This window comes from Argiope bruennichi, chromosome 7, assembly GCF_947563725.1.
Source record: "Argiope bruennichi chromosome 7, qqArgBrue1.1, whole genome shotgun sequence".
In the NCBI taxonomy this organism is placed as follows: Eukaryota; Metazoa; Arthropoda; class Arachnida; order Araneae; family Araneidae; genus Argiope; species Argiope bruennichi.
Window position 1 is genome coordinate 48,739,055 of NC_079157.1, and position 13,154 is coordinate 48,752,208.

Consider the following 13,154-nt stretch of genomic DNA (forward strand, 5'->3'; position numbering starts at 1 on the left):
CTTTAAAATAAAATATACTGTTGAAATGATATGCTTAAAATAGGTTTGAAACATTTATTAAGAAATGATCAAAAACTGAAAAAAAATGAGTCAAAAATTGAAATAATTGAAAAGATTTTTGTTTTGAATTTTAATAAGATATAAAAATTCTTTTGGTGTGGTGACATTTTCGGTAGTTATAGAGGAAAAATGCCAAAATTTTGCTTAATTTTTTCTAATAAAAACTTTGTTCAAAATTCAAATAAATTTTTTAAGAAAACCCTTCCGAAATGCACAATCCCACCTTTCAGTATACATATATACCATGTTTGATAGTTCTAGGTCAAAATGTCTGGCCTGTAGAGTATCAAGATGCACATACACTTTCTTCTTTATTATCAATAGAGATAAAGTTTTGAAATGGTTCCCATTGTCTAATTAGAATTGATTGTTAGTTCTTGGTTTTTATTGATTTTTTTATTACTTAGCGGCCAAATGGTTCAAAGGAATTAATGGTTGTTAAAATGTTTAATTAATTATTTAACATAACTCACTTTTTATGGGCTATGCAGAACAGACAAAACATTTTTAAACATCACATTTTGGTAGACATGCTACGCATATCATTTTAATAAACTTACATTGTTCTGTGCATTTCCCTAATTTTTTGTCATCTGATTTAAGGTTTCAACTATAATTTTAAGCATGATTATTATTAAGCATGATACTCTAATTTAAGCATGATTATTATTAAGCATGATACTCTAATTTAAGCATGATTATTATTAAGCATGATACTCTAATTTAAGCATGATTATTATTAAGCATGATACTCTAATTTAAGCATGATTATTATTAAGCATGATACTCTAATTTAAGCATGATTATTATTAAGCATGATACTCTAATTTAAGCATGATTATTATTAAGCATGATACTCTAATTTAAGCATGATTATTATTAAGCATGATACTCTAATTTAAGCATGATTATTATTAAGCATGATACTCTAATTTAAGCATGATTATTATTAAGCATGATACTCTAATTTAAGCATGATTATTATTAAGCATGATACTCTAATTTAAGCATGATTATTATTAAGCATGATACTCTAATTTAAGCATGATTATTATTAAGCATGATACTCTAATTTAAGCATGATTATTATTAAGCATGATACTCTAATTTAAGCATGATTATTATTAAGCATGATACTCTAATTTGAGCATGATTATTATTAAGCATGATACTCTAATTTAAGCATGATTATTATTAAGCATCATACTCTAATTTAAGCATGATTATTATTATTAAGCATCATACTCTAATTTAAGCATGATTATTATTATTAAGCATGATACTCTAATTTAAGCATGATTATTATTAAGCATCATACTCTAATTTAAGCATGATTATTATTAAGCATGATACTCTAATTTAAGCATAATTAAAATGATAAGACTGCAGTTAACGTAAAAACAACTCTCTTTTTGAAATTAAACATGAAAACTAAAAATATAAAAGTAGAAAGTAGTATCGCTCGGTTGCTGAAGCTTTATATGTACAATATTTTTCATAATTTGAATAACTTTTCTAGAGGATTATCAATAAAAATTTTTTTAATTCCAGGGAATATTCAATATAGTATGTAATAAATTCAATAAGAAAACAATCTTCAAAACCTAAGAACAATATACTTTTATATATTTAGTTATATTACAGGAAAGAGCAGCAATGTTAAAATGGACGAACTTTAAAAAATTTTCATCATCGATAATTTGCTAAACTAAAACTTAGTTGTAATTAATACAAAATTTCAAAAAGTTTATTAAATGTATATTTTAACCAAAACCTACTTTATCATAGGACAAATCAGCCCTGCCTTCATACTTAAACCATCAATAATAGAAGAAAATTTCAGAATGAAATATTTGTAACAATAATGAGCATTATTCGATATTTTTCTTCAAGAATAAAATGTACTGCTATAAAATAGGTTTTAAAATATTTTAAGAAACAGTAGGCAATAAACTGTACAGTAATTAAATTGGCATTGTTGAAAAAATTTTTGAAATTTTTAAAATAGTGGGAAATTTTTTTTCACTAATATTCTCAGGAGCTACTGCAGAAAAAAAAATCGCCTGACTTTTAATTAATTAAAATTTTAAAAAAATCGTTACGAGGTGCGGCTCCTATCCTTCAAAATATGTTTATACGAAATTTGATTGTTGTAAGTCTAAAGGCCAGCATTTGTAGACCACCAATACACACAGATTTCTTTGTTATAAATAGAGAAATTGAATTTTTTTATAAACTGTCCAGAGAAAACTATCGTTTATTATGCAAGTAATCACTATAGTACTGTTTAGTTTTTGGGAAAATCTGTGACATAAAAATCCAAATATTGCTCCTACTGCTCTAAGGACGTCTTCTCTTTTTATTGATGTAAGCATAAAATGCAGAGCGTATAATTTATTTCGTTAATTAATCAAAAGTAATTTGACGAAGAGAAATAATAGTAGATTTTCCCCGTTTGTTTGAAACAGTATCTATTTTTAGGACACAGCAAAAGTTTCAAAATATGCGAGGCGACGAGCTCTTTGCCATGGGGAAACTGCAGATGGAGAAAGAGCTCGGCCTTGAGGAAGGATTCCGGCTCTTCAACCAGATCACCATACAGAAGAATATATGTGGTGTGAGTATTGATGTTGTACTTAATAATTGAGCTATGCATTACTTGTTCAGTAGTATCAATTGGCGTAGAAATGGACTGCTTATTCATTAATATCAGTTGCTTAAGCATGCATAACTTGCTGAGTAATATCGATTGGCTTAGAAATGCATGGCTTATTCAATGATATATCAATGGTTTAGACATGCCTGGCTTGTTCAGTAATATCAGTTGGCTTAGACATGATTGTTTGTTCAGCAATATAATTTGATTTAAACCCCGTTCTGACGGCTCTGGCGCGCCTTGATTCCAAGCATTTGCATTTTGCCTTCTTTCCCCTCACTTGTGATTTTCCTGGATTCTTCGGTGCCTCTTCCGTTTACCAACATTTTGCGGGAAACACCCCATCGACGTCCACTGTCGAGAGTGGTCCTAAAATGGGCTTGATGCATATTTACAAACCATATCCGCCAGAATGGGGCTTTACACATGTATAGCTGGTGCAGTAGCTCAATACTTTATTAGCATAAAATGCCCCCAAAAAAGTCATATGATATCTTCATGATATTGTTCGGCATTCAGGATACCGAAAAACGTTGAAATTCTGAATATATCATAAAATATCTTGCGCAAATAAGCTGGTGTCATTACTTGCATTTGCATCAATGGTTTAGATATACATAGCTTGTTCAGCAATATCAGTTAGCTTAGACTTGCATCATTTGTTTATCAATATCAGTTGGTTTACAGGTATATGGCTTGTTCAGTTATATTATTTGACTTACACATGTATAGCTGGTGCAGTGGCTCAATATTTTATTAGCATAAAATAGTCTAGTAACATTCATGCGATGTCTTCGTGATATTATTCCGGATTCAGAATAAAGAAAAACGTCGATATTCTGAATATATCATAAAATATCTTGCGCAAATAAGTTAGGCGTCATTAATTTGATGCTAAAAATTTGCAGCAACTTCTTCGGCTATATCAGTTGGCTCAAACATACACTGCTTGTATAGTGATATATTAATAGCTTGTTCTGTGGCCTCAATTGACTTAGACATGCGTGTCTTGTTCATCAGCTCAACAGGCGTCAATTAAGACGCTTATTGGGCTACTGAACAAGGCACGCATGCTAAAAGCTTTGAGCTTTGATGCTGAATTTTGCTGATTCGATGCTAAAAATCTACAATGAATTTATTGATACCATCTCCCACTCTATAATGGCATAAAATGAGTCATTTCTAAATCGCATTCAACATTGAAAGTAAACGAGTTACCACACATTTCTCTTTTTCTGCAGTTCAAGACTTTGAGCTCGAAGGAGCTGAGTTCGGTTCTGGAGGCCCGAAGAAAGAAGATCGACCCGGACGACGAGTTCAGTGACAGAAGGGACTCGAATGACAGTGTGGCGTCCTCTCTAGAATAAAGTTTATTATACTTATTACATTAATAAATTGAATTTCTCTGCGAATATAATTTCGTACTAATGCAATTCTGTGATTACTATGCTTCAGCAATTTCTATCATCATCTAACAAATTATATAATCTTGCGAAATTTTCCAAAAATTTCAATCTTTTCAAAAAAAAAAAAAAAGCTATGAATAAATTTTGTGGATATTCAAAAGAAATCAAGCTCTAAAAGAATATACAAAACATATTCTGATGAAGATTTGTTTTTTTTTAAAGATGCTCATATTTTTCTTACAAACATTAGGAACCGATAAATTTCAAAAAAGCTGTATTGACTAAAAATGCTTATAAAACCCATTCTTACTAAGCACAAAAAAAACGCAGAATACTTTATATTATTTTACAAATTTTTTCTTGACATACAGTGTTTATAATTCATTATTTTGAACATAGTAGAAAGACAAAATAATATTTTTTTACAAATGGAACCACAAAATGGCGTCCTTTGCATGAAATCAGAATAAATTCATAACTGTTAACTAACAACTTTCAAAAATATTAAAATGCTAGCTAATTTTGGTCAGCAGCTGGTCCTTGGGATTATTATTTGTATTTAATATTCATTAAATCACTTATATATAACTTTGTTAGTCATCATTCTCTCAAAAAGAAGTTTAAAACATAAATTTATGCTATTATTAGAGTCATACTATTTTACTAACCTTAAAATTGAGATGAACATTTCTAATGGAGTCAAATCCCATGATACCACGGTATTATTAAATATATAGCTGACCGGTTCATCTATTCTTTAACTTTCGCGATACTGGAATTGCACTTTCGTATTCCTAAAGCAGACTACGTATATAGATATTAAATAAAAAATTTCCTTTTTGCTTTAAACAGTGAAAGAAAATTGTGCAATTAAAATTTCTGATAACCGTGAAAACAGTTTGAATTTTACTTTCACAATGAAATGTATCACTGAAAAATCATGCAAGGGAATAGTTTTAAAGTTTTGTTTAGTTTAGTTATATTAACGTCCCGTTTTAAAGCAACACTATGACTATTTTGGGAAGGACCTCGTAATTTTAAACAGCGTTCAGATGACGAGTCCGACACTTGAGCTGGCACCCCCTTGCCAAACTTTCAAATCACACTAGCGTCAGGACTCCAACGGATTTAACGTTTACCAGGTTCTGAGACGACGGTTCTTCGATGGAATCAGGTCTCGAGCCTGAAACCCTCCGGTTCCGAAGCCGAGACCTTACCACCAGGTCACCGCGGCCCTACAATAGTTTTTAAAAAACTGACAAAATTCAGATAACAAATAAATTAGTATTATCAAAAAAAAGTTTAATTTTAAAATGTAGAAATATTTTTGTGAGATAATACTTTTTAGAATTAATCTTTAAAAACATCAATTTATAAAGATTCAAATTAAAAATTCAAAACATTTGCACCGTTTTGCACATACCCTTATTCCAAATTACTTCTTGTCAGATTTGGCAATTTTAAGTCAAACGATCTGTCCTTTAAAGAGCCAAAACACAGACATTCCTTTTTTATTTCTAATAAAGATAGAGATTTTAATGTCATAAGGAATACATAATTGTACAGAATTTCAGCACATTGATAAGTAAAAGTAAAATAGAGTAGGTACTAAATTCATTTTTAGCAAACATCGAACAGTTAAACTGTATTAAAACATATTAAAAAACAGGAGCATTTTTTTACTCTTCTTGTACGCATAAATATGTTTTTTTAATCCCATTTCCTTTTTGAAAATATTGGAAGAGAATTTAAACATTTTGGACTAAGAGTTTTTGTCAGGATGCAAATTGTGCAATGCTCGCTTGAGTTCACAGATGAAAATCTACTGTATAAGCATAGATATTCAGGCATTAAAATAATTTTTATTTTTATTTCCCTCTTGTTTCCTGTATTTGATGAAATTTTGAGAGTTTAAGTCTTCACTCAATATATTGATGAAATCTGAAACCAGGTGTGCTTTAAATATCATAGACGAATTGAGCACTAGCGTACAAAAATAAAAGTTTCTGATATGATTTATTATTATCTAACTTTTTCCTACATGCGCTTTGATGATAAATATCTTCGGTAAAGCTAATATATTCTCGAAAAGAGTGAGTCTGTCGATGAATTCTGCGATAAAAAAAATGATTTAGCGCGTTTGAAAGCAATATGATTGGAGTAATGAAGATTTTCTAAATTTGTCCCAAGTCTGGCTTTGAACTTTTTTTAGCAATTTTCATTTCAAGTTTTATTTAGTCTTGTTAAGTTTCCCGATAGCATATTCGACATATTGAAACACTGAACGATATGATGCTAAAAATTGAGAGTTTTTTCTCAAACTATTTTAGTTTTTAAATGTTTGCATTTATTTTATTGTGGAACGCCCATTTGGAGGACTACAGAGAAATTGGTGGATATTTTCTAAAAATACTGGCCTGCTCCCTACTCTCCCTCTTTAAGGAAAGAAGGTCAGAGTTTAACCACTTAATGGCTGGGGGCCAACTGCCTCGAAGAGGATGCTAGTTTGACTAATTGGATTCATATGGATGGCTTATGATAAAGAAAGCAGTCGGCCACTAGCATATCCTTTCGATACTGCTTCGTTCAATGGTGGCCAGGTGGTCGACCGTACACAATAAGAAAAAGAAGCTGTCCCCACCATGCTATGGAATATAATGAGCATGTCTCCCCAGCATCCTGGAATATAGCTATTAAATTCCTATATTAAAGCCAGTAAAAAAACCAGAACATTCCTCGATTTACAGGCTTACAGTTCCCATTAGCAGTCTTGTTAAGACTGAGAAAAAAATGACCAATGCGTGTTAATAGATGTTCTTGAAGAGAAAAAACTACTCTTCAAATTTCAAAGTGGATCCAAAAATGGTCACAGTATGTTAGACAATATATTAATCTTAGTAATCTGAATAAGAGAAGCGTTTATTAGAAAAAAAATCTAGAGACAGTATTTTTCGATATGGGAAAGGCATATGACCATATTTGATGTTACAGGATTTTAAAGGATTTACACAACATTAAATTCCGTGGAAAATTACCGATTTTAATTCAAAAAAATTTTACGTAATACAACATTTAATGTTTGCATTAATTATGTTTTATCATGCAATTTTATTCAAAATAAAGGGGTACCGAAAAAATAAACATATAAAGAACTATTTTGTGCATCATTAAATTTAATGGAATCATTCAAAAACTTCCATCGTATGTTCATGGATCATTATTTGTTGATGTTTTCGATATCCACTGCTCTATTGCAAACATGTCTTTTATTAAATGATAATTACAAACTTCCATAAAAACACAATAAAATAGGCTAATCAAAACGGTTTTGTCTTTTCTTTACAAGAAACAAACTCCCAATTTTGCAGTTTCATTTTTGCAAAATTCATGGTAAGAATCCGGTTCCAAAAATTCAGCTAAAAGGTACAATCATTCCTGTTGCAAATTCCTGTTCCTGCTCTTTTTTTAAAACTACCTTTTATTTCACTGTTTTAAAAGAATTCAGATAGTCTTTCAATTCTTTTCCAAATAAATTGGACTCATTTGGTCTGTCCTTGCTACCAAGATAGTTTATTACCTAAAATATTGAAAATTTCGAGCTCAGGTAAAGCAATCAGTTTTAATATGTCCGAAAGTTAAAACTTTATATTCATTAATATTATTTGATAACGGAACAACTGGATGGGAATAAAATAGGCTTTTAATCTGAATAATTATTGTTCCGAACTCTTAAAAGTTATTTTACCATTAGCTACAGATCCATGAAGACGTAATAGATTTCATACCTACACCACACACAATTCCTCGAAATTAAGAGAAAAGAAAGTAACTTTTCCACTGAATTGCTTCTGAGGACAAATAATTTACCAAAGTCTCATTCGTGTCACAAATAGTTTTTTTTAAACGGATTTAAATTCTGAAGCTAGGTCCTTCAAATTAGATGCACTATCGGATATAAATGTTATAACTCGACCGAATATCGAGACAAGAATAGATTCGACAATTGAAGCCTTTATTGTAGTACTGAAATGGCTGTGCTCCCGCAGACGTCGAATTGCAACATTTACGTTGGATAATATATCTAATTTCAAGGACTCAGCTTTAGAATTTTAATGAATAACTTTAGTAGCTGAAATGCAAATATCAATTCATAAAAATTTTAAGTATTCCCTTTCAATAGTTTTTAAATTTCACTTGAAAATAAATATGAAAATCCATCCAAAATGTTAAAAATAATGCACTTGGAATTTCTTTTTCTAAAAACATGTTTTTCATTACTTTATCTACTCTTTCCCTAGAGTTTGTATGACTTGCTTTTAAAAACTTTCACTCATTTCTTAAACTTCGAAATAATTCATTTCAAATCGAATTTAAATGAAGGTCACGCCGAGGTATTTTCCAGTCAACTGAATTTTATTCCACAAAAATAATTTATTTATAAAGCCGTTGTCATAAAAATTAAGATAAATAAATGAAGGAAAAATTATAAAAGTTCTAATGCTTCCGTCCGCTAATTTGTTTATCATACGACTTGTGCCTAAAATGCTCGATACAGTCGTATACTCTTCCCCATCCTTGATAGACCAATCTAATTTAATGCACTAAACCCTGAGCCTCAATGAGCAGACATTTTTCATACAAATATTCAAATAATAATTTTGTAACATTTTCACTACTGAAAAATCTCATTTAACACTTGGGTTCAAGTGATATTCGAGTTAAAAATTCTGTACTTATTTGTTCCTCCGCTGTTGAATATTTATTTCACCTTATTACTGCACTTTTTATCACTAATGTTATAGATAAACCTAAAACTTTTAATTTCGTAAAATTATTTGTACGATTAAATAATTTATCCTCAAATTCTAAATTATTGTCCATAACTATCAGAGATAAATCATCATCATAAGCAGGATCTTAAATAAAATTATTATCCTCCAGTTCATTAGTTTGTATATTTGAATCAGAGAAACATATACCATTCTTTAAATGTGTAGCTTTTTCTGCTATCTAATTAAATCTTTATTAGCACATAGTGTTAAGCAATATTGGTTCGATAGCTTTACGATATGGTGCGGAATTTAGAAAATCGCGAAGATATCAGGTAGCAAATTGCGCAATGGCATCTTCGGTTGTGGAAATATGTTATATCGATTCAACTAAAAGTCCATTGAGTACTTGAGATGCTTATGGAACCTACATAATTCATGAATCGATTTATAATGTCAGCGAATGACTTCATTTTGATTTTATTGGGAAATGTGATTACACGATGTACAAACACCCCTTGAAAACCATAGTTAACCATTTGCATCCTTTAAAGTAATAAGATTCATATTTATATATGCTTGAATACAAGGATTCTTTTTAGTGCTTAGGAAATCAAACCTAGACAATGTTGATATTGAGGTGTTATGTAAGTAAACATCTTAATTTAACTCTTCATTCATCACCAGTTTTTATGTATACCAAGAATGTGTTTAAAAAGATTGTTGTTGTTGTTTCTTATGGCACTTGCCATGGACAAGCCCGCTGTTACGAAGACAGCGATTTTAAGCCGGAGGAGGAACGTCTCTTGTTTTTATAGTAGCGCCATCTAGGACCAAGAGAACGACTTAGCTACACACACGTCACATCCCTTTTTACGGGGCGGACTTCATTCACTCATCCACAGATCGTAATTTAGACCTGAATAAGAGAACGATCACCCCTGATCCAGTACCCCCAGTGGTATTACTTTCGACATGGAGGACTTTGTGACCACGACAGATTTATACCAAGCCCGCATGAGCCACCAAGCACGCGTGGAATCTTCGGCCGGCGGGGTTCGAACTCACAACCTAAGGGACGCGAATCCAACGCTCTACCAACCAGGCTATCTCGGCCCGTTTAAAAAGATATTTTCCTCAAACCAGAAACTTCCGTCTAAACCTCGAATTATGTTTAAACAACAGAACATAATCGACCTAAAGATGCTGAGAACAATACCAGCAGACAAGTCCCCCAAATACACAAACATTTATCTAAATTTTAGAGATTTTGCGTCTACTATCCAAGTTAAATAGAATATTTGGAATCTTATCAGGCTTGCTGATAACTTGAATTGGTTATTTAATTTGAGTCATAAACGAAAGTGCCATTATTTCTTTTAAGAAAAGATTAAAAAATTTATTTCGAATATTAGACATCGTACGTTTTCTTTTTCAAATACAAATCCGATAACATTCATGGATTGATTGAAAACGATCTTAAATACTGCGAAGGCTTGGATCCGGCTTTCAGAGACAATATTATTCGTATTGATTTATTAAATGAAAACCGGAGATTGGATCACGTTTTGCTTTCTAGGACCCCATTATTGGAAATAGGGCAATACTTATTTAAAAGTAATTTTTTAATTGCAAAATTATACAATTCTGAAGATTAATTTACATAATGTTAAACAATTCTCATTGCATCTGCTTAAAGATCTGCCACGGTGGCCTGGTGGTAAGGTCTCGGCTTCGGAACCGGAGGGTTTCAGGTTCGAGACCCGATTCCACCAAAGCACCGTCATGTAAGGGGGTCTGTTGCACGTTAAATCCGTCATGCCAAACGTCCTCCCGCTGGTGTGGTGTGGTGTGGAGAGGGGGGTGCCAGCTCAAGTGTCGTCCTCGTCATCTGACCGCGGTTCAAAATGACGAGGTCCGTCCCAAAAATAGCCCTAGTGTTGCTTTACAACGGGACGTTAATGTAACTAAACTAAACTGCTTAAAATTCTTTATCAAAATGAAAAAAAAACTTAAATGAGATTTAAATAGTTAGAAATGAATTATCTCCTAAGACATTTTATTCATCAGATCTAAATTAAACAAAAAAAATCGTGAAGATTTTAGCAAAGAATTTATTACAAAACATGAAAAAAAAATTTTAAAAAGCACAAATCAGGTATTTTATTATTTTGTATATCATATTGTATTTTATAATTTGTTAATTATTCGTTTTTGTGTTTTAATTTACTAACTGTTTTTAATTATAATGCTAACTTTATAAAACTAATTACATAATTTATTTTTACGTTCTTCCTTTAGTCCTTATTACACTAACTTGTGCATCATAATAAATGCGAAACGTAACAATTATTATTTTGCTGAACGAAATATTGTTTTAAAGCCCCTTAAATCAACTTTACACAAGATCTCACTTCTTGTATCGGCACTGACAGAGAATTACGCAGTTTCTTACGCCCAAAAACCATGAATCTGTATTAAATAAATGCGGGTACCAAAATGGAATCGAAAGCGATTTTTACATAGCTTATTACAAAGTCATTTAAAAGTAAAAAATCTAAGCTCACAAAAAGCAAATATATTGAAGACATTATTGCGGGAGCCACCCGGGTTTATTCAAATGATAAAATGTTTAATCTAAATAAAGTTTAAAAGATCTTAGCCAAACTAAGTGAATATATCCTCTGTTTTCAGCAGAAATGTGAAGTTCAGAATCAAAATTCGGAATTTTATATAAAACTCAGTAAATATAATCATACACCGTCGCCTGTAACGCTGGGAGAAGCTAAGAAATTCACCGCCCTTTTGGTCTGCGTAATTGTCGGATACAAAATCTCAAATTCCGTTTTGTCATCTAGAAAGTGAGATAAGTTATACTTATGTTTAAATTGATCGATTTACCAGCGTACAAATTAATAATCACGCATAAAGATTAGTTATGGAATGGTAAATTTCACATTTTATTTACATTTTTCAATACTGAATTGTAGAAAGGTTAAAGAAATTAAATCAACAATTTTTATTATTTTACATTTATTGCACTTTTTTTTCTCTCTCTATTAGTGGACCACAATTTGTTTCAAAGAGATTTTAGTGATTTATTTTGATTTGAACATTTGTAAACATCATGGGCAGAGAAAATCTTACTGCAAGTTTAGTTTAGTTTAGTTTATTATATTAACGTCCCGTTTGAAGCAACTCTAGGGCTATTTTGGGACGGACCTCGTCATTTTGAACCGCGGTCAGATGACGAGGACGACACCTGAGCTGGCACCCCCCCTCTCCACACCACACCACACCAGCGGGAGGACGTTTGGTCATGACGGATTTAACGTGCAACAGACCCCTTCACACAACGGTTCTTCGGTGGAATCGGGTCACTAACCTGAAACCCTCCGGTTCCGAAGCCTTACCACCAGGCCACCGCGGCCCATCTTACTGCAAAGAACAAAGAAATAAAACTTATCACTCCTTCGCATACAAAGATGCGTCTGACATGCGCATCGAATTACTGAATTCGTAGTTTCGAGTCTGCAATCAGGCTACAGAATTAAGTATTTAAAATTGCAAAAATCACAGAAACGCTTGGATATCTAAAATGCTCCTTATATTATTATAAGAATTAAAATATTAATAAATATTCAAAATCAGATGTGTCATCTGATTAGGAAGTTAAATAAATTCGTATGCCAAGGGGTTAATGTGGTATACAACAAATAATTTTTTTCTATATATCTAATACATTCTCCCAATCCGCATGAGAGTTTCTACTTCAACTTCCGTTAGTTAATCTGTGATAATAATACCCCAAATTTTGCAAACAGGATAAGAGCCCGTTCAGACAGGTATTTAATAAAACTACTCCATCTCTCTCTCTTTTTTTCCTATATGGTTTCTATGCAAGAAATAATAGATAACTGCGTCTTAATATCCTAATTTTAATATCATTTCTAAATAATATTTATAATTATGGCGATTTTTAAGAAAAAGAATCGTTAAAAAATATTTTACTTGCGATTGCAAAATATACATTCGTTTAAATAATATTTCACTTCGCTCTATTTAACTTAAAAAAATAACTCCAGAAATCTCTAAAAACTAATTCATAATTTTAAATAGGTATGAAAAAAATTAATGATTTTTTACCAAATCGCTTTCATCACACAATTCGTATCTAAATTATATCCATACATTACATTCTTAAAATACATCATCTATCCTATATATCGCATTTTTATCCACAGAAGATTTAAAAAATATATA

The 13,154-nt window shown here is 31.3% G+C and overlaps 1 long non-coding RNA gene across 2 annotated transcripts in view; it reads left to right on the forward strand.

Annotated features, from left to right (window-relative positions):
* LOC129975268 (uncharacterized) overlaps nucleotides 1–4,099 on the forward strand; it is a 31,867-nt gene extending 27,768 nt beyond the window's left edge. For both annotated transcript variants that reach the window (XR_008785032.1, XR_008785031.1), the window contains exons 4-5: nucleotides 2,542–2,677; nucleotides 3,958–4,099. This is a non-coding gene — a long non-coding RNA (uncharacterized LOC129975268). The remainder of the gene's footprint in view (nucleotides 1–2,541; nucleotides 2,678–3,957) is intronic.
* The last annotated feature ends 9,055 nt before the right edge of the window (nucleotides 4,100–13,154 follow it).